The following is a 20,721-nucleotide window of genomic DNA, read 5'->3' as shown; positions in this document are numbered from 1 at the left end:
AACAACCAGCAAGATAAAAAAAACCACAAGTTACTTTCAGCTATTTTTCAGGGTTTGTGCAGAGGTTTCTGGGTTTTGTTTTTTTGTTTTTGTTTTCCCTATGGGATTGTTTATGATTCTGGTAAAGTAGTAAATAAACCTAACAGGTTTTTTTTCTGTAGCCTTCACCTCCAGCAGTTCCCTACAGCCTTTTGTAATTACACCCTTTGTAATGTCTGGAAGGGAGTACTGGGGTGGTGTGTAAATGGGACGCTTAGTCCAAGTGGAACCTCCTTGAATCAAAACAATAATGAAGTTGTTACCAGGTAGCTGCTTTTAAATACCTGTAGCATAGGATAAATGGCATTACATTAAATAAAACCTACCTTGGAGGTGTACATTTACATAGTCACATTTTTCTGAATTGTATAGAACACATTTCTCATTGCTCCCATATACAAAAAAACCACACATGCACAAAAAAAACCCACAACAAACCAAAGCAAACCAAACAAACTAACAAAAAAAAACCAACAACAAAAAAAACAGCAACAAGAAAACCTAAAACTCTTATTCTTAAATTGCTTATCTAAGTCCCTTGTGATTCAGCAGAAGATATAAACCTAATAAAACCAATAAACAGAACAAAACCCCACCAAACCAATAAACCCAAACCTCATGTGGTAAGAATCTGAATCAGGGATGTTTATGTTAGATATTAGGAAAAGGTTTTCCACCCAGAGGGCAGTTCAGCAGTGGTACAGTCTCTAGAGGGAAATGGTCACAGGACCAACCCTGCCTGAGTTCAAGAAGCATTTGGATGATGCTCTCAGACACATGGTGTGATCTTTGGGGTGCCCTGCACAGGGACAGGAGTTGGACTTGATGATCCTGATGGGTCCCTTCCAACTTGGCATATTCTATGATTCTGTGATTCTGTGATAAAATACTGTGTAGGTACCACATTGAAGCACAACATTTTGTATGAATTAGCAGTGCTACCTAAATGTAGATGCCCATTAAGACTGGAAAAAGAGTCATGGAACTTTGTGTTCTTGCTGTTGGTTGCATGTGTCGGTTTTGGGGTGGATTTAATTTACGCTTTAGTGACCTAACTACCTTCAATTTTACTTGAAATTTATTCCCACAAGCGGTGCCACTTCACTCTCCTGAGATACTCCTTGTCTTGCAGAGCTATGCTCAGTATCCTCCATCCCTCAGTTTCCCATTCCCTGGCTGCTAGTGACGTACGCTGCAGGTTATTTGGAAGTGTAGATGCTGAAAGGCCAGTGTTTCCACTAAATTAAGCAAATAACATCAACGGTGTATTGCAGCCTCAGCAGAGACACTAATGGGAGTTCCTCTCCTGTCACTATTTTTCATGAAAGTTGATAAGATGCTTTGAAATGGGCTAATGGATTTAGAAGCGATGGTGGAGAGATTGCAGAGAGGAAAATGGACCTGAAAGGCAAAGGCATAAATTTTTTCCTTAGGAAGCCAGGCTGAGCTGTCATATGCAGAGCTGAGCGGGCAGAAGTGTTCAGTGGATCCCCTTGCTCTCTGTCACCTGAATACTTCCTTGTGTCCCTGGAAAGTGACTTTGAAGAAGGCAAATCCTACAAAATCATATTTGAAAAACATTACACTCTTCATACATGATAGAAATGGCAGCTGAAGATGCAAGTAGCAAGGAATGATGCCCCATACTTTACTAGTGACTTATACACAGACAGCCGTGTGATTACTATTGATTTGCTTATTAGTTGAATTTACTTACAATGGTTTAGACAAATATCCCAGTTTATGAACTGTTTGCCTGGTTCACAGTTCTTGCTTTAAATGTTCATTACTCATATTTCCTATTTGCATGGTGTTCTGGGGTCATGGCAGTGCACTGGGTCTCATGAAATAATTTCACTCCCTCACCAGGCAGTTCTCAAAGCCGCTGAAGACTCAGGAACAACATGATCCCTGCACCATAACACACTGCTTTATGTCACTTTTCTGTCTATCATTTCAATGTTCTGTTGCTACTCATTCAATAGACTGCTCTGCTAGCTCTTGTTACTTTGGTTTGCCATCCTTTAATTTTCCATCACTCATTTTCCATCAAAAATAGAAGTGTGCCCAGTCAGCTGTAGCTGACATAGAATCACAGAATGGTTTGGATTGGAAGGGACCTTAAATATCATCTATTTCCAACCCTTCCACTAGACCAGAGACTCAAAGCCCCAGCCAACCTGGCCTTGCACACCTCCAGGGAGGGGGTGTCCACAACTTCTCCACTACTCCTGTGTCTTACTATCCTGTATTAGTTCAAGGATGGCATGAATATCTGCATGCTTATGGCCTTTTCCATATATTTTGGCAAACGTATGTTTTGTTCAAGTATAATATTTATGTAATAGATACGTAGTATGTAACTGCTACAGATTCAAATAAAGTAGGCTGTAGCACCATATTTTTGACCCATCAATAATAAATAATGGTACATAGATGTCATGGATGCTAGTAGAAATGCAGAGGGTATTCTGTGTGTAGTTGTGAAACAGCAATCCTCATCTTTATTTTGCATTCACAACTCACCTCCACCATCAGTGGATTTTAATTTAGAAAGCACGTGTGCAAATAAGTTGTATCACAAGTTCAAACATTCCTTGAATTATTCTCGAAAGTCTATTGCTAAGTGTTCATGTAAACTTAGCTGCCACAGGAAATTATGAAGCAGAGAAACCCTGTAATAGAGAAATGGGACACTTCTTATTGGTCTTGACCGAAGACCTGAGTAAGAAGACTATGCCAGTGGCTCAGTTCATGAGACAGAAGGTGAAAAACCTGTGTGTCCACTTGAAGCAGAAGGAGACCATGATTGTGGAGAAGGAGACTTATGACAAAGCACTGCTAGCTTGTCCCATCTGCACAATGTGTTGTGGAGGGGCAGAAACAAGCCATGGAGGGAATACAATTCTTGTTGTATTTCCATCTGTTTTTCCATCATCATTTTCCTAGCTGCCACAGTGAATACACTGTCTTTTATTCTCAAAGACAGATGTTAATATCAGATATACTACATAAAGTGTAGCTAGACTATTAGAACAGTCTCTTGGGCTTGTATCTTTAATTTTGTGGGCAAACAAGAGCTTCTGAAAATAAATGGGTTTTACTGTGGGGTGCTACAACCTGGATATACATCATCTTATGACTGATGCATGTTTGTGACCCTCCCAGCAAGAAGATACTAGGTTATGAACTTGTGTAATCGAGTTACAGTATTCAGGGTGAGCTGCCACCATATAGTCTCAAATGTCTCTCAAAGAACCACTTCTTTAGGGAATTTCATCATTATTCAAAGGAATTCCTGACATCATTTAGAGGCATAGCCATCCATTCTCTAAACTGAAGATGAACAGACAATTTTGGTCAATTCTGAGATGGGAAAGTACTTTAAACTTTTTCTTCTCCATCATAAAACCCTTCCTTTTTCTGAAATAAAGAATAAATCCAAGAAGATCAAGAAGCAGAGCAATAAGAGCTGTTTCTAATTCTGTTAACTAGATGTAATTCTGGTCCATACTTCTTGAAAACGAAGGTGGATTAGTGGAAATCAAAATCTGCAATACTGGATTTCTGGTTGGATGCTTCAATAAGTAGACAATCCTTTTCTACTCTAATCTCCTGATTATTTAGTATGACTAGGAGCAATATTTGAATCTCTTTATATGGCAGAATGCTTCCCAGAAAATACTTTATCTTTCAGTTATTACTATTGAAAATGTCTAATGGTTCTCTCCATCTGAATATTTTAAGCAGGTTCACTCAGAGTAATGCAGACCTGCATTATTCTATTTAGATCCTTTTAGCAGAATAATCCTTTAGTGAGTGAAAAGCCCTAAGGCAGCAGCTGGTTCCAATTTTACAAGAAAACCTTGTGGTTTTCATCAGGTAGTGGAAAAAAAAAATCTGCAACTATGAAAAAAGCTGCTATTAGGCACTGGTGAATTCACTCAGAGAAGCCCTTACAAATATCCAAGCTACAAAAAAGTCTTCTCATCAACATTACATTTTAGATTCAGTACTAGCAATCAGACACAGATCTTTAGGAAATTGGGCTGTGTTGGTTTTTGTGTTCAAAGAATTCCTGTTTGCTGCATTATCTCTAAGTAAAAAATGTGCTGAATGCCTCTCATGTTTTCCTTTCTTATGCAAAGCCTGATTGCCTCTGGTTGTCTCTAGAAGAGCAGCTACAAATCTAATTTGGCTGATGTGCAGGGATTTGGCTCTGAGAGCTGTGAGCTATCTAGGACTGGGCTGTTGCAAGTGCTGGGTCCAGCATGAGGAAACTTTCACATTTCTCCAACTCTCCCAGCACCTGCATTCACTTGAGATGGGGCTGCACTGGTTTTCTTTCCTTTACTGCATGGACCCATATAATTTCCACTAGGAATATAGCTACATTGTGCAGCAAAAGTACCAGAATCACTGTAGTGAAAGTCCTTGTCTGGACAGCTTTCAGTATGGAGCAGAGCTCTGGTACTGTATATACCACACAGCTATAATCTGTAGTGTGGTTTCACACTGTAAGTGTGAATATACTTATATTAAGGATGAGACTCATAGGTAAAATCTTACTGAATCATAGTTTAAGTGATGGTGCATTTATTTACATTGCTTTTCAGTGGACAAGGATGTATTCAGCATAATACACGACCACTTGGACACCAGAGTACTGTCACACTGTAACTGAGGTTGCTACCAGTTCTTCTCAGACTGGAGCTATCAAACCATTTATCAGAACATGGCTGAACTCCTCAATAAGAGGTATTAGTTTTCTGCTTCCTTTTTAACAGAATTTTTGCAAATTAAGTGTTTTAAATGGGATGAAAATATGTCATTTTCCTGAATCATTTCTCATCTCAGCTGCTTTGGTTTTAGATAGAAGTATGTCCATAAATGAGAATTATACAAGCAGGGCAGAGCATATAAACTGGAACTAATTATTACCTTAATTAAATGTACTTAACTTCATCATAATGATTAATAGTTGTCAAAGCTTTTAAGAATTCCTCAATGGCTATACATTAAAGCAAGAATATATTTTTTAACATGTTATATTGGCAGATGTTAGTCAGAATTATCCAGTTATTAAAGATGGATGTATTATTTCAAGTTCTTTAAAGATTAATGGATACACATGCACATCTACCTTCCATACTGCAGGAGTAAGAACCTTTTCGGTATGTTCAATACTCTAGGCTTCTTGAGTTGGCCCAGTCTCATTGCTGGACTTCAACCTACTAAAAAAGGCTATGCTTTTCTATATTTAGATAAGCAATTCCGCATAATCTGACTCTCCTCCTAGACTACATACATTAGGACTCTTTTGAACTTCCTTATTACATCTCTGATTATCAGTCTAATGAACTGTGCCAGTATATTGGTTCAATGTGACATTAAATCATTGCAAAAATTTGTTGGTTGGGGCCTGAGCCATTGGCTGTGCTCCACCTGATTTGCATCACAAGCTCAAAGCCAGTCTTGCGAGTGACAGAGGTAGAGACAGCACAGGGGCAGCTCCCAGCAAGGTAAAGCTGTCATGATGGCTCTGAGGACACTGTGGCAGGCACCAGACACACCATCGAAGGACAAGGAGTGTGCATAGTGTGATGAATCACAGGTGCCTTGCAGTTTTTGATGAGATACATAAATGCATGTATGTCTTGCAACTTTAGAGTTAGTAGAGGCTGGAAGTGTTAGATGTATAAGGAAAAAAATCTTTCCAGAGAGGGTGATCAGGCACTGGAATGGGCTGCCCAGGGAGGTGGTGGATTCTCCACCCCTGGAGGCTTTTAAGAAGAGACTGATGTGGCACTCAGTGCCGTGGGCTGGTAACCATGGTGGTAGTGGATTAAGGGTTGGATGTGATGATCTCAGAGGTCCCTTCCAACCCAGGTGATCCTGTGATTCTATGTGGAAGTTTCAGGTGCTAAAAGTCATGCTGGCATGCTCATGCATGTAGCATGCTCCTTCAACACAACTGGGAAATGTGCTCAATATGTTTCTCTGGGCATCTACACAAGTATTAAACTGTTTTGTAAATAGATTAGAAGAAAGTGCACTCTTGAAACCTGTTTTCTGGAATTTTTATTCCGATGTGTGAAACAGCCAAGATATCTGAATATGAATTTTTTGTCCATGGTTGGACCAGATGGTACTTGAGGTGTCTCTTCCAACTTGACATTCTATGATTCTATGATATGGTTTATGATATATGAAATACTGGGGTATCACAGGAAGGAACTGAATCAGGCCTATGATCCTTTAAAGTGATTTGTAAAAGTGTCCTCTGAACTGGTACAGGTACCTTAAAATTCCTTCGGTGTTCAGGAAACAGGGATGTCAATACCACTTATGACTTTTAGCCCTCTTTTAAGAACTACACCCGTCCCTACTGTTGCACTCAATTAGCTGAAGAACAGATGAAGTGTATCACACATGGAAAAAAGACTTAATGACAGAAAGATTAATTTATAGAATTAATCTATCTAGCCTGAAAGTGGAATAATTTCATTAATTCTGCTACAAATACTGTGGCCTTACACGTGTAATCTGCATGCAAATATAGGTGCAGTCTGTGAAATATCAGGTACTGATAAAGATGTGAACTTCATTAGTCAAACAAGCGAAGAGTTCAAGGTTAATAATCAATGAATCATATTCACCATCTTCCTTCTTATCCACGTCTTGGACTTTAACAGAAAATAGCCTCTCCCAGTACAAAAAAAAAAAAAAAAAAAAAAAAGAGTCACAAAAACAATCCTCAAGCATCACCAGCTTTTTTTCCTTTTTTTCTTTTTTCCCTACTGATGTTCAGAAGAAGCATTTCCTCACTCCATTCACACATATTAACAAAAGCATGTGTAGGTATGAAGAGTTTCTCTTGTTGCTTTTTTCACTTGATTTGGCATGGGGGAAAGTATCATTACTTTGCCCTTGTTGTTGTTGTTCTCATTACGTTTGTGTCTCAACTTAATATCTTGGCTCTTGTTGCAGGTGTATCACTTAGACTTTGCTATATATGTAGTTATACATATTTTTTCTCTCTCTACCTCTCACTTTAAAGGCCTGAAATCAGATTGCAGGAAATCAACTGAATTTGCAGAGGCTTGTGTGGTATATATCTGTGGTCATAGCTCATGTTCTCATAAGTATGGGAGAAGTCTCTTTTGGGTTCACTTTATAGCACTCATAATGCTGTCTCGGTATAAGATGTAAAGAGGTCAAAATGAATAATGTGCTTTTTGTGTTACTCCTATAACATAATAAATTAGGGGAAACTATAGCTGCACGCCTCCAAATGAGGTTCTTTGGATCAAAACAACACGCAGCATGTTTTATCATGTAGTTCCTAGGAGTGAGGCTATGATAACAGAGACATTTTGCCATAGACATTTCCCCTTTGGAAACGGGAGGATGAACTTCAAATATTTCATTAGTTATACTTTTTCTTAGCTGCAGTGAATATTTGCTCTTTTCCAAGGAAACCATGTTTTCACATTCTAAGGGACAGATTATTGGACTGTTTTCCCTGTAATAACATTCAGTACATCAAGTGAATGACTTATTGTTTAGTGAAACGTGGCACAACATCGATTGAAGTTACCCATTAACTCAAGACATCAAATATACCCTTGTGACACTGTACTAGGAATCACCATTGAAATTGTAAAACTTACTGGTAATAGCAACTGATCTCAAGATAAACATTGTCCTTAACTCATGCCATAGTGACATTAATGGCTCATGATGGCACACAGTGATCAAAGACTTCTGGGAAGACATAGACGCAAAGGGACAATTTTCTTGGCAATTTATATCCAATTTTTATTGAGCGAAGTACACCAGATTTGGAAGTGAATGGATGTTTACAATATCTAGAAAAAAGTCTGATTTGTGGCTCTTTAATTGTCTTTTAAAGCTTCACAGAAATCTAACCACTGATGGTTCGTCAGAGTGTTTTGTCAATTAGCTATTGTATCAAGGAAAACAAATAAATAGATCACTGTTCAGTACATCTCAAACTGGAAGAGTTTTTCTGAATCTACATTTGTAAAATACGTCCATGAAGTCAGACTGTTACCAAGACACTGATCCTGCAAGCTTTATTTAATACTCCTTTACACAAAGGTTCTTTTTGTGGTAAATCTTCTTGACTGGGTCATTAAGAAGCCAAATATTTAGGGTCCAATTCCCTTAATATAGATGCCAGTAAAGTTTCAGTTGCCCTTTTGTGCCCCTATCTGAAGGATGACTGCCTGTTTTGTCACCACCTTTCCTTCTTTGTCATTCTTGTCAAGAAAAGTCAGATTTAAATTCAGCTTGGGATTTAACATTTTTGCATAGACACCCTGCATTCTCCCCATTTGGCCATCACTATACATCTACTGGCTGTGCTTATGTCTTGGGAGTGTTTTGGCAACTCACAACAGATATCCCATCTGTAGCAGCCCTCTAATGATGTTCTCACAATCCTTCAAAGCATCCAGAAGGGATTTTCCCCCCACCCTGCCTAGATTTTACAGCTGGTACAAATTTAACTTTGCCATGACTCCTGTGGTAAGCATATTGGGCATTTCTGTGTGGTTTAATGTGTTTCTAACGCTCCTAAATGCAAGAAAAAATCATAGAATTGGCACAAGGTAACATCTGAATGCTGAATTCAGTCACAATGTTTTTTATACATCTGGTTTTGCAAGACAAGGGTGTAAATTTGCTATACCTAAAATGACCACTATGTGCCTACCTCTTGGTAGTGGTTCATTCATTTAATTTCAAAAATAAACAAATAAGTAGATACATAAGTACTCCTTTGAGGCTTTACTTGTAGCCTTCAGCAACAATTTACTTCCCTCAGAGGAGAGCACTACCATTAAATGCAACTATCTGCCTTTATGGAATTTGTAATCTTTTGGGGAAAAAAATATTACAAGCCAAGGAAATAATAAGTCTTGGTTTTACATAAGAGACAGTAAACTACCCTCTTAGAGACACCAATTTTTTTTTTTTCTAGATAGGATCTCTCTTTTTCACCTGTCAGTCCTTCATGGAGAATCCCAATGTTCTATTGGTGGAACTATGTGGTAGATAAAATAAGCCTTAGACTCAGTGGGAGAAATAAAGACACACCTATAATTTCCTTGTTTATAAATATCTGAAGCAGTCTGGGAAAGTAACTATACTTTATTATTTGTAGAAGTGCCAAGCACCAAACTTATCTCATGGTATCATAAATAACAGTTTGATGATACTGGTGACTTCTAGAGATACACCTTGCCTAGGCAAAGGGTCAAGTAGCACTGTAGTGAAATGAGGCAAGCAGGTGCCACTAATTGCCAGGAAGCAAGCATGAGCTTGTGTCAAGCCCACCTGTGCCTGATTAGGGTGGGCCCCCACTGCGCATGAGCAGGACCAGGGGGCCAATCCTAATTAGGCACAGGTGGGCTTGACACAAGCTCATGTTCACTCCCTGGCAATTAGTGACACCTGCTTGCCTCATTTCACTGCGTAGCACCATATATTTTGTTTGCAGTCTTGTCACTCTATCATTGTCTCATTTGAATAGAATCAGAGTTTGCTGGTTTGGAAGGGACCCATCAAGATCATGAAGTCCAACTCCTGTCCCTGTGAAGGGCACCTCCACACTCACACCAGGTGCCTGGGAGCACTTCCCTGGGGAGCTTGTTCCATTGCTCAGCTGCCCTCTTTGTGAAAAACCTTTTCCTAATATCCTAAATAGTTCATTGACAAGAATTATTTCTATTCATTTGGATCGTCTGAAGAGCAGTTTTCTAACGAAGACCTTGAAGTGCTTCAAAATACTTGATTTCCTCTTGCAGACTGGAAATGCAAATGTTTGCACAGAAATATTTGCCTGGAGACAAATGCAGTTTCCTATCTCCTTCCTTTGATACTTCATCTCTGGTGTATGGTAATAGCCAAGTACAAGAAGTGCCATGGGAGAAACTACAGTCTAAATGAACCAATAACAGGAGCAATCTGTTGGGAAGCAGCACAGTAATTAAGACCCAGCAAATTTTGACACTCCCTTGAGCACCTTTTGAACTGCAACAAGCACTGTTTTCTACATGCAGCTGAAAAGAGAACATCAATGAGACTACAGAATGAAAACATCATCACACCATCCATTCAGAACCATTTCATAGTACTAGACCCTGCAGGTTACACGTAAGCAATTGAAGAACATTCCTCACTTTGGAGAAATTTATCTTGAGATGAATACCTGTCAGCATTGTAACTATTTTCCTTAGTGTCTCCCCATCTATCTCCCTACCGTGTACACACACACACACACATTGTGAGCAGTTAGAAATGGATCCATCCAATAGTTACTCAAGCAGGCCATGAGTTTAAAGAATAATTCATTTACACCTGCTTCTTCTTTTCATGATTGTCACTTCCACAAATAGTTTTTCTTATTTTAACACACACATGCTTTCATGTACTGAAGCATTTTGAAGGCACAGCCTGGGACCAAATATGAAAATGAACTCTCACTGAGTAATTCCATCACCACCAGATACCATGGCGATAGAAAACCACTCATTGCAGTTCATATTTTTGTGGGCTTTATCGAGTTTGTGCTGAAGTAATTGCAGCTATATCTCTTAACACTAAGTGAGTAACCTGACACTCCAAATTAACATCCGAGAGATGCAAATAATACTTTGGAAGGAAAAAAGCTTCACATTTTGGTTATATAAAACATTTTCAATTGGCACTGGAAGAAGAAATGATAGAAGTGCTAGTGATTTACATATCTGGAAGAAGGCTAATTCTTTATGATATACAATGAAATCCCAGAAGAAAAATGACAAGACATTGAGAACGAGCATCTTTGAATAGTATATTGAAATATAATCTATAATGTGTATGTCAGGTGCAGAAGTGTTTAATGAAGCATTATACTTCTGAGTATGCTTAATTTCATGTCAGATCTCAAAAGGTAAGGGTGAAACACTAGAGGTTTTATGAGGTGCAATTCTGCATTGACTGATAATTCATATAATAGTATTAATTGCCAGTGTCTTGATTAGTGAGCAGAGCTTAGAAACATTCTCTGGCATTACCAGGAATCAGCTCATCTGTGGTCCTCCTCAAGCTCAGCCAAAATCCCAAGCTGTTGTTGTCTCGTTTTAAAATCCATAAGATTTTTGTACCAAAATGAGACATACATTTAAAAAAATGGCAAATTCTCCGTAGGACAACCTTAAAAAACTATGAACGCAAATATATCTAAAAACTTTTTTTTTGAGGAAATATAATTTTTCTTTGTTTTTTTGTTTTCTGGCATTTCAAAGTCTCTTGATATGCACACAAAATGACTGATTTTGAATATGTTACATATGGGAGTTTTGGGTCATATATGCCACTGATACTCTAAGTCCAATGATGATGTCTCGCTACGTGGACGCCACTTCCCAGAAAATGTCTCCAACTTGCTGTCTATCTGAAATACTCTAGTAAATTAGCTTTTAAATGGTAGCTGGGTTGCTTGAATTTTTTTTTTATTGCTTTTGATTTTCTGGTTTTGTCTGAAAGTTTTAATTTTCTTCACAGAATTGTGAAAGATGATGTTCAGAAAAGGAGATTTTCCATAAAACTGACAATGAATGTTTCCAGTTGACTCTAGCATTTGTGTCATCATTAGGCATGTTTTGAGAGAGAACTTGATGTGTACAACTTCTTCTGTGGGAAGTGATTAATATTTTTTCCTAATGGACATAAAGCATCCTCAAAATATACAGAATCCATTCTAGTAATTTCACGTTTTCATTTGCTGAATTGAGACTTGAATTTGGCCCATTATTGTCTCAAAGTGAAGAGAAGAATAATGCCTTATGTTGTCACATGGCACTATATCAGATTGTCTCTAGCTGTCAACACCAAAATCAGCTGCATGTACAGAAATTTGGCCTGATGCTTATTAAACAGTAATATATTTGTCAACAGATGGATTTTGTACTTCTGATATCCTGACAAGTCACTAAGATGAATCTGAAGATTCTCAGCCATAACACAATCCTATTTTAACCTTGGTTATTTTTAAAAACTCAGTTTAAAAAACATGACAAGCATTGATGCTTAATGCAAATGCCTAGCAATGCATGTTACCTGGTAACCAAATGGATGCTGTGTTGGAGAGGGAAGTGACAACAGCAAGTGAACATATGCCAGATCAGCTCCTAGCAGATATAGAGATGATCACCATGGATGTTGCCATATTGAAAGAAAAGATCATCATGACCCAGTATCAGTTAATAGGAGAACAAAACAGGATTTTCTTTTTACATGTTCCTGTGAAGGCAGAGGACATTCATCGTTTCTGGTATCAGAAACTGCTGGAAGTGTCACTTTTTTCTTTCCGTGTATCTAAATTAGATATTAGGAAGACATTTTTCATTATGAGGGTGGTGAGACACTAGAACAGGTTGCCCAGGGAATCTGTGGATGTCCCATCACTGTAAGTGTTGGGGCTTGGATGGGGCTTTGAGCACCATGGTCTAGTGGAAGGTGCTCTTGCCCGTGCAAGGGGGTTGGACTAGATGGTCATTTATGTGCCTTTCAACCCAAACTGTTCTATGTTTTATGAGGGAGAAAATTTCCCACAAACCTGTACAAGGTTCTCAAGTGACTTGTAACACTCATTATGTTTCATTGGCCAAAACACAAGAAATGTCTATTCGAGAGATCAGGATTTATTTTCTTCTGATGGATTAAAAAATTTGTTTCTTCATATTTGCCTTTCCTCAAAAATAATAGGCCCACCTGACTTGCTGATAATAAATCATCTCAAAACCACACAGCGTCTCTTTTAATTAGGAGAGGCAACATGGGAGCTCTGTCACACAGGGTTTCACCAGGGGTCACTTTCTAAATTTAAAATAAAAATTTGAGTATGATCATAGTATCCAAATAAATTGTTTTCTGTGAAAACAGGGTAAAGAAACAATTTTTGTAAAGAAAATTTTTTCTCTAAAACAGTTTTTAAAAGACTGCCAAAACAGTCCACAAAATAAGTAGAAACCAAAATGGTGCAAATAGAAACTAAAATATTGGATCATCAAAGAAATATTTCTATTCAGGAAGGCACTGGTGTATGTTTTTTATTTCCCAGTGATATACAGGACAATCACAGTTTACGCTGCCTTTGAAGTGTTTGGGTTTGCACAGCAATCTTAAAATAGCTTTCGAAAATGGCTGTTTTTCTGAAGCTATTCTTGGCTGATGCCTTATGTTGCATCATTTTAGACTAACACGGGGAGTAGAAGTGTCAAAGGCCTAGGTGAAGGAAAGAAAAATGATGAGTGCTAGACAGTCTGCCAGACCTTTACAAGAGTGACATGCAGTTCTGGATTCACATAGTTTATTTTTTAAGGCTGTACTGAGTGGCATAATCTGCATTTTCATAGTAGCTGCAGAATCCAGCCCTTCCCAGCATCCACAGTACATTTGAGATGATCTTTTTTACGGCTGTACTGAGTGGCATAATCTGCATTTTCATAGTAGCTGCAGAATCCAGCCCTTCCCAGCATCCACACTACATTTGAGATGATCTTTTTTATGGAGGAACGTGCTGCAATTAGCCAGCTTAGCAATACTGTAATTTTGTCTATGAAACTTCAGGCTTCAGAAGGAATAAAGTTCAGCTGTTAGCAAAGAAGGCACTAAGTTGGATCACTAGCACAATTAGTGATAATTAGAAAAAGGCCAAAGCCTGGAAGAAGAAGCAGTGCCCATTCCCTGAGGAAATGCTTCTTAACAATGGATGCTTTCTGGTTCTCTCATCAGACCGCGGGAGCATAGACTGTGCGTGTTCAAACCACAGGCACAGCAGCTTCCTTTGTCAAGATCCTTATCTACCCATCCTTCAGTTATTTTCCAGATTTGTCAGCCTAGCCCATTTATTAAATATATCCCAAATAACTAATCAAAATGCTTTTAAGCATGTTTCCATGCAAAGATGAGGAATAAATTATTCAGCATCTGAAACCTAATCATACACAAATTTCTGGAAAGTACTTAACTGCATGCTTGCATCCTTCCTCAGGAAAAAGCAGTAGGAATTCACCACAGAAACACAGGGCTTCTGCCATCTGGCTCTGCTGCACTGACCAAGCTGCAGCCCTAGCCTGGGAATGGGTTTCATGCTGCTAAACTGCTCATTTCCAGTTAGACTGGGATGGGTGGGAGAGATGCTGCAAGAGCCATGGGCATCGGATGTTGTGCTACAGAAATCAGCACACAGGATTTCTGCTTCCCTGCCCTACTCATGTGCTTCATTTTAGATGGTCACTGGAAAAAATTCAGGACAAATGGACGGAATATGACCTTGCAAGCTCTCTCTTCTTTTCCCTAACTACTGTGATGCTGCTGTCCCTCCTTGCTCCCCTTCTAGGCTGCCCAAACTCTAGGAGTCCTTCTGTCCCAACTGCCCTGCCAAGTAGGGTCCTCTCTTGAGCCCATGATTTAGTGTTCTATCACTACACTTTCTTGTGTTTAGGCCTGGATATAACCTCAGGCACCTAAGTGAGTGACTAAATGCCTTTCTAGGTATATACTTGGTAAAACATAAGCACTTGAAATCAAGTTTGTGTCTACATCAGACCCTCTACTTAGTGAAATGCTCTCTGTTTGGTTTTAGGAGCAAGGTCTGTATTATGGAGCCACCAAAAGAGGGAGACTAAAAATACATAAAAAGAAGCAGAAGGGAAAAATAGGTGTTGCTTTTAATCCAACATTTGTGAAATTAACACCATTTTTTATGTTAGATAAATAGCGTATCTATATGGATAACACTGTGATGGCAGTCCTACAAATGCTTGCAGGAATAAGTGGAGAATATTTACAAAACCTTTTTTTTTTTTTTTTATGTCTGGAATCTGTGGGCAGAGAGCTCAACCTGATAACAGTACAGGAAAAATTTTTTTTCATGCAGCACAGAAGTTTCTGAACACGTTCCCACCGTTATTTAAGGAAATCATGTTACATATCCACTGTGATTTATTTACTCCCTCTATAGATTCACTCTGATTTTAGCACGGGGGTGTGTTTTTGCTGTTGCACTTTAAGTGAATGGAGTTGTTTAATATTTTTTGTTGATCAGGACACCATACACAGAACTTCCACTGGAGCCTTTGGCCATAGGGATTTGTTTCTAGCAACATGTCATCTCCACTTTGGTGCTCAGTTACATTGATGGCATTACTCAAGTGACAAAAATAGCAGGATTATTGCTCATGTATGTATGTATTGGAATTATTTGCATGAGAGTGACAGGGAATGCCTGCCTGTCCTTAAAAACAAGCCAAAAAAGGCAAACACTGTATGATGTTGCAAAATGGCACATGAATTACCTCACTTTCTCATCTCAGTCTGTCTCTCACTACAACTCATGTTATAGACACAGAGGAATACTCTAAAGCTTGAAATGGATCTACCACTTACAGCCAGAGGACTCTTTTAAGCTTGCTAATCTGTTGGAAAAATAGCTCATTCCTTTGACCAGTGAACACTATCAATTGAAAAAACTCTCAGCACTGAGCTATAAATTAAAACACATTAAATAAATAAAATACAATACAAACCAAAAAGAAATTAAAACACATGCAGAAATACAAATTTTCATATACATGTAGGCTTAAATGTGTTATATTTATATGTATATAAACACACGTGTATATATATATTGTGAATGTGAATGCATATCTATCACGTATACATATAGACTTACATAAAGAAACCAAATGGTATTCCTACAAAATAATATGGCTATGATGAAAAATACACTTTTTGCATTACTTGCAACCAAGCATTGTGATAACTTTAAAATTAATATGCAGAGTTAAATACTTTACTTATTTTTTATTATCTAAAAGGAGGGAAAAACAAAGGAAAAAACCTGCAGAAACTAAGATATAAAATTTTACTTTTAATATACCTACCAATTACATAAAGCTGGATCCTATACAGATATTTCTGCCTTCCTAAAGGTTAAGTAACTCCTGTGAGAAGTTCAGAAGATACAATATTTAATGTCTAACTATAAAGGGAAAAGAATCTAACAAATTCCAAGCATTAGCAGAGTTGGGTGCATGCCTCCATGCATGTGTATGGGTTCACGTGCATATGCATTTACATGAGCAGGAATAGTAGGAATCTGAATGATCTAGCCAAAAGAAGATGCTTATCTAATTTTTGGTTACTGATGATCTTTTTGAAGTTAGAATCTAAAGGAGTCAGTTTATCCCAGACAGCAGTAAGAGCTGGAGGCTGGCTGCTTTCTCTGTGAGCTGTATTTCAGTTGAGGTCATGAGAAACCCAAGCCAGTAGTGAGCATTAATGAGAGGCTTGCTGGATGTTTATGGCTTAGAGCTCGCAGCAGTTGAGGAGAAGGCAGAAGGTATTAGCACAAGAATTATGTACCAGCTTCCCAGGCACTTTCTGTTGGGGTTCATTCCTGAATATCTGTCTCGTTCTTTTCAGTCCAGCTGTGATCAAATTGTGCACTAGAAAAAACCATTAATATCTGCCTGCCAGAAGAATTCCTCTTGTGTCTTTTTCCTGCCTTGTGATTAAACGAGACACCCAAGACAACAAATTACCCGGGGTCAGTGCTTCTGTCCCCAACTAATCATAGTTTCTAGAAGGCTGTTAAGAGCACTAAAAACTGAATGTAAGGGTTTCTTTGAGTTATCTCTGTAATTGTTACTTCCCAGACATAGGGTTTGACATCTTAGATGCGGGACCAGAGTGTGTTAATGTACACAATCATTTGTGGAAATTTATTAGTTGAGTATTTCCTTTCATGCCCTTTGGCACATGAGACTCAGACACATGCATCAACTTATTTTATCCTTTCTACAGCCCACATTTCTAAATAACAACTGAAGCAGTTCTGAAAGCAAAGGCTTGGCAAGCTTAAAAATATAGTAGATGGTTACACAGGCAGTGAGACAAGGCAGATATAAAGCAAACACTAAAAAAAAAAAAAAAAGTGGTTTAGATGCACAAACCCCCTCAGGTTTTATAGCTCAGTTGTAACAGTATTTAACAAATGATCTGATAGATGGTCTTAGAATGAATTCTGACCGTGGTGTGCCCATGAGCAGATTACAGCATCCTCCACTGCCTCCATATCTGCCTATCTCTTGCTCCTAATGATATATTTACTCCTCCTAATGGCTTGGATACTGAGATAATTTCAAGTGTAAATGTTCATGGTGGAAGGGAATGACACATAGTATTACAGCAGCTGAGATATAAACATGCAAAAGTGGTACTGACAAGGAAAGGCACAGCCTACTCTGTGTTTTTTTCCAAAGTAAATCTGAATTTATCTTCACTTACATCGGTAACTTAGCCAGAAATGCTTTGGTAATGTGCCCAGGCATGAGATTTGTAAGTTAAAAGAGATGACTTGTACCAGGACTTTGTTACTATCTCTTTGACACTGGTTGGAAAAAGCCACTTCAAATGGAATATCACACTGAGAGCATCAGTATTTTCCTGGTCTGTTGTTAGCAATGCAGAGTTATGATCCTTCACTTGGGGCCATGTCAAGTGATTATACCCATTTGAATTTATATGCATATCTAATCCTGCCTTTTCAGACTCACTTTCCATTTGTGACAGTGTTCCCCTCAGGTCACAAAACCTGAGCCTTCACATTAGCTCCACCTCTTCTGGAAACTCAGAACTTTATGGACTGGGTCAGGGGTGTACATTTTGCACATCAAATAAACCCCTGTCTATTCCTGCCCTACTAAAATCCATTTCTTTACAATTTTTGTGGCTGCCTGAACTTGTAATGTTTTTATATAGGAGGTCATGACTGATTAGTGCATAGGTATGAAGAGTTTAGCAATGTGATCTGTTTAAAGGACAAAAGTCTTTTTAAAGTCTTTTTAAAGGAGCCTTCCTTAAAGTCTTTCAGCACACATTAGTGAGTTGTTCCAGAGTGTGAATTATTAATTTTGGTGCTCAACTGTATTTAAATCCCTGGACTGTCACATTCAGAAACAATGATTGGAGGAAATTATGAGATGTTTGTGTTCTCTTTGCCATCCATGATGTATCACATACTTCCACTGGACACTGCAATTTTCAAATTAGATCCAACATCACCTACAGTAGCAGTTACCTTTCATTTTTTCCTTGCTAGAAATAATACTGCTATTGGAAAGATCAAATTTTTCATAAGTAAATACATTATACAATTAGGTGTATTATAGTGAGGGTTTAAAGTAATATAAACATCTTACTGATTTGTTACAATTTAATGATTTATTTTTCAACACTTATATGAGATTTTTTTCCTGACTGAAATAATGCTGGTAATAATAATAATCCAATTTTATGAGTTCTATGATCCAGCATTTACTAAGCAGCATTGTCATATATTCAGGGTAATTTCAGTATGAATATCTGTTTTCTTAATGAAATAGTCAGTTTATTTACATTTGATATGAGGAAAATAATTTTCAGCAATTTTCCTACAAGGATCTTTCATTCTTTTTTTTTTCATTCTCAGATAATTAATGCCAGAAATTTTGGAAATGCTAGGCATATGTCCAGTGGCTGAAATTGACCCAAACATCTCCATATTGATCATAATTTTTATGAAAATGTTATGTGTTTGTCTGAGTCATACAGAGTTGAATTAACAGTCTAGAAACATAAAGGAGTTATCTTTAAATCAAACTCAATTGGCTCATGTATTTACAAAGACATGAATTATGAAGAACTGTTAAAACTGTTAAATTAACCAGGTTAAGCTCAAAAGCTACATAGTTAACCCATCAGTTTTGGCAGCACTTTTTTCTTTGTGTATTGCTGTTGTATATTGCAAATCATTCAAAGGCTCTTGTCCTGTGATAGCCAGCCTGGAAAAATACAGCTTGAAATTTTCTTATCATCAGAATCTGGAATAAATCCTTGTTCAAGAACATTTGCCATATGTTCAAATTGAATGCCATAAGGCTTAATGCTATAGATGACAGACACAATAAATAGTATAAATTCAGTGCTTTAAAATGACAGGAGAGTTATCCCAGACATTTACAGAGGAAGCATTTTGCTTCAGCAGCCCTGAAAAGTTATAACCAGTCATTAAATTTAAGCCTGTTTGGGTTTTGCTGCAAAGCTGCTTTTTAATTAAATCACAAAATCAAAGTACAGTAAAAAATTTAGTACAGTAAAAAATCAAAACATTGTTTTCAACAATTTGTTTTTTGCTATTCAGAAAGCACAGCCTGCACATAGGATCCACTCAGACATCTCAGTTTGGTCCTTGAGGTAAATCCTGGGGTGCCAGGGCTCCTGCAGGTGTTTGTGGTCCTTGATGGAGCCAGGAGGTAGGTGGGGTCTTCAGGCAGCAGGGAGGAGGTCTCAGGCCACTGAATGGTTCAAAGATGCACCAGGAGAGGTTCAGACTTAACATTAGGAACATTTCTTTACAGAGAGGTTGGTCAGACACTGGAACAGGCTTCCTAGAGAGGTGGTCAATACCCTAAGCCTGTTAGAGGCATTTGGGCAAGCCCTTAGTAATATGCTTTAACTTCTGATCTGCTCTGAATTATTGAGCAGATGATGATGATGGCTGAGATGATGGCTGTGGGTCCCTTCCAGCTGAGCAATGCTGTGCATATTGTATTGTATTGTATTGTATTGTATTGTATTCTATTCTATTCTATTCTATTCTATTCTACTCCATTCCATTCCCTGAAGGGCGTCAGAGGATGCTGATATTCAGGATACTTTTCATTACTATTGGCTTAATGGTGACACATGGGTGACAAACCAAACTAGCTGCTCCACAGAGGTTTGAGGGTTGGTTTTGGTGAGTATTTCATAATCACCCTCTAGCTTTAGTTCTTCTGAGCATATCTGGCTTGATGTCACCTGATCAGATTCCAGTCACACTAGAGAAAAAAAAGGATTTGGAAAGACATCAGCAGTGTCAGATACTCTGGGTCTGGTTCTCAGGGTCTCAGGGTCTGATATGCAGCTTCACTGATATTTATGAGAACAAGATTTGAACTAGAATGTGATCTCTACAATTGCTATCTTGGTTACCTTTCAACCTGTAAAAAAGGAGCATCCTTTAACATCCAAAATCTAAATATTTTACATGGATATCTATTTTAAGCATGATATTAGAAAGGCAAAAATAGAGGATACTGAAAAAAGGCAGATCTTTCTGTATGCCATAAAGGAAAATGGGAGCTGTCTTCTAGGGCTAGAAAAAAGTGTTAAATGTGACATATGAAAAAAAAAATCTCCATTAAAATGAAATTGTGCAGTGGACTGCATTATTAATACTCCAATTAAATGTGAACAAATAAGACAAGGAACTAAATGAATAAATAATCCACTTTGAAAGGTCATTTTAATAGTTCAGAACAGTCCTATGGTACAATTTGAGAAGGACAAAATATTTTATTTTCAAGATGTACTGAAATAAAAACATATTTATAGATATATGAATGATAACTTCATGTAACAATATAATGCTGGAATGTGTGAGTGTTAAGAGGTTTAAACCATGTAAAACAATACACTCAACCAAAGAGAACACAAGCCTTTAATCTTTTGAGGTAAGATCAGTTAAATTCCATACAGTTTTCCAGATGAGACATCAGACACTTTGTTTCTAGAATTCTGGAC

This window comes from Calypte anna, chromosome 2 (assembly GCF_003957555.1).
Source record: "Calypte anna isolate BGI_N300 chromosome 2, bCalAnn1_v1.p, whole genome shotgun sequence".
Taxonomy (NCBI): Eukaryota; Metazoa; Chordata; class Aves; order Apodiformes; family Trochilidae; genus Calypte; species Calypte anna.
This window is presented reverse-complemented; position numbering follows the sequence as displayed.